Genomic DNA, 4,415 nt, shown 5'->3' with positions numbered 1-4,415 from the left:
TTACAGGAATAATATGGAAATCATACAGTTTAATGACTCTACTAATTTTTTAATTATAAGCTGCATAGAAATTAACAAAACAAGCAGCATGAACTTGCAGTAGATACATTCAGAAAATAAGTAGTGGGAACATGAAGGAAGCAACACCAGGCTGGGGGAATGTGGGCTGTAAGGCAATAGCTTCTGGGTCAACAGGTTACTTAATGCTGGAATAACCCAGCAGTCAGCCAGGGTCAGTGGAAGGACCAAGAGCACAAACCCAAAACACAGTGAAAACCCAGTGGACAGAGCACACATTCTGCACCCAAAATGCACAGATAGAATGGTTAAATTCCTAAGTTTCGGGACCTTCATGTTTTTATTTTCTTTTCTGTCACAGACTTCCTGTGGGATGCTGGGCAAGTCACTTAATGGCTTTTACGCCTTTGTATTGTTCTGCTCAAGATTATACTGGATTTTGCCTGTGGAGACCAGGCCCTTATTGCCAGAAACCTTTCTAGAAGGGTCACTGCTAGACTAAAATTTCTTTAAAAACTTACTTAACCTAGGAATTTGCAACATGCAATTCTGACCTCAAAACTCATTACCCTTCAAATCAGGACAACACCACACAGATTTACTTGGCAGGGCTCTACTAAAGCACAAGCTCAATTGGGAACTTACCTTCCTTGGGGAAAAAAGAAAAATTCAGTTCTCTGGCCAGAGGATGAATCTCCCATGCAATGTTACACTGCCCACGTGTGAGGGAGGAGGGTGTAAAACAAACCTGAGTTAAAGGTTCTGTTGTGCGAGGTGTTAAATCACTCTGTCAAAGGACCACCTGTATGCTCACAGATCAGCATGTGCCAAAGGCTGTGCTGGTGAAGAGCTCAGATCCCTGTGATCAAGGTTGGCTTTGAGAGGCTGAAACAAGAGGAGATAGACAGTGAAAAGGATTTTTGCTAGGATCAATTTTCTGCCCATCTTTTTATGTATGTTTCCATCTATTTGAATACACGCATGTGTGCAAACAGAGCCAGTCCCCGTCCCCGCTGTGTCTGAAGTGAGAAATAACAAAAATATATTTACATAGCTTCAACATTAGGCTATTAAAAAGCTATAGTTGGTATAACAGAGGGGAAAAAATTACAAAGAATGATTTGCATAGCAAACACATTTCACAGTTGTTTTGGACAAATGCCCTTAGTAAATATGTTTAAAGTCATGTACAACAAGAATATTTTATCACAAGTAACCATGTTTTAATAAACACTTAGTCTTTTTGTATTTCATTCTTTCTCATCATAATAATAGAAATATAACACCATATATCACTGTAAAACACATTTCCACATAAATGCTGATAAGCACAAAATATTTTTCATCATTTACATTTTAACTGTAATAATATATGGCAGGATTAAAGCTGCATCCATCATGTGTCTAACTAACCTTGCTGTAATGAATTTTTAAATGTAATGGTTTCTGTCACAAAGTAAAATCATACATAATATCTTTTGACACAGTATGCTGGTATACGCAAGGTTTTAAAATGTAAATGCAACTTCATTTTTAATTAGATTTATAAACTCAAATCACTGTTTTCTTTACTATAAACCAAGGGGGAAGGAAAAAGTGTGGGTCTGTGTCAAGGCTGCAAGTTTTTTCAAGTCCCTTGCTCACAGGAAACATGCACATCCAGCGTGTAGAAAAGCAAGTCACACTAGAAACAAAGGATTATCAAAATCATAGGGAGCTAAAGCTCTTTAGGCTGCCTGAAGGGCCTCCTCTGGTAGCCTGGGTGCCCACTCAGTGGCAGGGCTGGGGCTCTGCCTGGGTGCAGAGTGGAACGAGTGGAGGACAGGCATGTCCCCCTAAAGCCCCCTTTCCTGGCCCTGCTTGAAATAACAAATAATCCGTCTCACAAGAGGAGAATCATTAAAAATAATTTGCAGGAGCTTTCTGTTCTGCGAGGCCTTTTTTTGATACAATATTTCCTTCAGTGATTATCGCTGTGGACATGTTCCTGCCATATGGATGGGAGCCGGGCGAGGAGGCGGCTCAATACCTGAGTGGTTAATTAAGAGCTGTTGCTGGGCCACAAGAAGCAGGTTTGAAATCCCTCTTCACTCACCGACAATGAGTAGCTTTTTTAGCAGCAGAAGTCACTGGGGACAGCCAGAAGCGCAGGGTAATTATTTGAGATAACACAGAGCTGAAGAGCGGGCGCGTGTGTGTGCGGGTGCGCGCGGCGGCAGGGGGGGCACCTCGAGAGGAGGGCAACAGCACAGAAAAGTCTATAATAAAAAGGTCAACATCTCCTATTTTTCTGTACAGTGTCGGCAGTCTGTAATGCCTTTTCAGAATGAATGACAACGGATTCTATCTTTTTCTTCCTTCATTTTTTTTTTTCTTTTTAAAATGAATCTAATTCCATATTCCAACTTTGCAATGGTGAGTGCGGGTCCTGGAGGCCAATCTGGATGAGCTGTTCTTACTTTATCAGCACAGATGCTCAAATGACTTTGATTACGTTGTTGCAAAATAGCAGTAATTTCAACATTAACTTGTGTAACCCTGTGCTCTCAAGAACAAAGAAAAAGCAGTCAACTGAAAGCCATGAATGAAATGAGGAAAGTCCATAACTTCTTAGAAATTTAGGGCTAAATTCTGAGCAGGGCAAATCTGCATATTGCCACAGGAACAGGGAAGATTATTTTGGCTGTAAATGAGCAACTCATCCAAACCAGCTGCCGATCTGGTCTTTGGTCACAACATTGCTTGTGTGCGTAGGGGCTCTAGGTTACTATTTATGCCATTTAAAACATAAACCAAGGGTCAAAGAGGTAATGATTTCAGGAATGTTCTTGCTGCAGTGCATCCTATTCACTGTTTTCCTCAAAAATATAAAGAATGAAAAGGCTATATTTTTCTTAAGCACTTCATGTCCAAAATATTTATGAAGTTGCCATTTGATTCCAACAATGTCCAATATTTTGTACAGACTGTAGGACCTGGTGAAAACTGAAGACAAGCTGTGTAGTAATCCACTGCAGTACTACATTTCTTTTCTCAGATCTGAAGAAGAGAATATGAACATCCCCTTCCTCAGTCAAAGCTCAGTCCATCTACACTGCGGGCTCAAAATACTATTTTCCCCTCTCTTTGTTTGGTTTTATTTTTAAGCAAACCTTTCTAGTTTATTACAGAGCAAATGATGAAACCTCTGTCATATGTTTTTTTGGCATTTCCAGAAAATCCCACATGTGATCTCTAACTTAGAAGGCTTAAATCTCCATCCAAATATGAGCTCTGTGAAGCTCACATGAGCACTTAGCTTTGTGCTGTGGGGTAAAAATAAATTAAAGAAAGTGAAAAGACCCACAAACCTCCTCTCCACACAGACTTTTTCATGTCTTCTCAAATTCTGGGAGATATTTTGCCTGAGCAAGCGGAGATTTGAATGCACACGACAGGCTCTTCAAGCACACCAAAGGTTTTGCAGTTAGTAGGTGTGGGCTGAACCCCCCAAAACTTCCTGTTTGTGGTGTGGGGACCAAGCTGTACCTGTTTTCTTTTTATAAAGGCAGATCTTGCAAGCCTTTGATGTTTCTAGAGTGCAAACAATACTGCTCCAGCAGCAGCACTTTTGCCAGTATAACTGTCTCAGCTTTGTTTAGAAACTGCCCAATATGTTAATTATCTTCTTTACCTCTGTGGCATTATACTGTCAAACTGTACAACAGTCTTTAGAAAATAAAAGCTAACACCCTAAGCTGCTGTACCCGGCTCCCATAATATCTATTCACTGACAATGCCTGAGCTGTCAGATCAGAAGAAGCTTCATTCGAATAAAGGTGGGCAGATGTGTGATAATGAGACAGAAGCATACAGATGCTAATATAACTGTTCAGCAGAGCAGGCTCGTCTTCGTTAGGCAGACCCAGGTAGCAGCTGCAGACTGTCAGACGCTGGAATGCTGCTTTCTCTTGATTCTCATTTAAGATCAGCTTCGTTCGCTGTCTGTCAGTGAACTTTTCCCTCACAGGAGCCTGGACCCCTAGGTGATCAGTCACATTTCGACATAACTAGATGTCAAAAGAAGTTTAAGTTGTATGACGAACTGTGATGCATTCCCTGTGCTGGCTGGCAGTCTCAGCCCTCCAAGGCGTCTTGCTAATGATCCACCTGGAAACTCTAGAGTATTTCCTGTATTTTGTTTTCTTATTAAAATACTGGCTAAGCCTTTGTCAATATCCATGTCAGCAACTGTAAGCTCAAGACAATATTATCACAAGCATAATTTGATTTAAAAATGGAACGGTGGACCTGCGCTGACCAAGCAGCCAGAGATGTGCATGGAGCGAGCAGGAAGCCAGCTTTGTACTGCTGTAATTTACCCTCCTCAATTAAAACAAAATATTTCTGATCTTCTA

The 4,415-nt window shown here is 40.8% G+C and overlaps 1 long non-coding RNA gene across 1 annotated transcript in view; it reads right to left on the bottom strand.

Moving 5' to 3' along the window:
- Positions 1 to 787: 787 nt before the first annotated feature.
- The window catches only part of LOC126637861 (uncharacterized), a 12,157-nt gene continuing 8,529 nt past the window's right edge, over positions 788 to 4,415 (bottom strand). The window contains exon 3 of the long non-coding RNA XR_007628453.1: positions 788 to 903. This is a non-coding gene — a long non-coding RNA (uncharacterized LOC126637861). The remainder of the gene's footprint in view (positions 904 to 4,415) is intronic.

This window comes from Myiozetetes cayanensis, unplaced genomic scaffold (assembly GCF_022539395.1).
Source record: "Myiozetetes cayanensis isolate MyiCay16 unplaced genomic scaffold, myiCay2020 scf16, whole genome shotgun sequence".
Lineage (NCBI taxonomy): Eukaryota > Metazoa > Chordata > Aves > Passeriformes > Tyrannidae > Myiozetetes > Myiozetetes cayanensis.
This window is presented reverse-complemented; position numbering and strand designations above follow the sequence as displayed.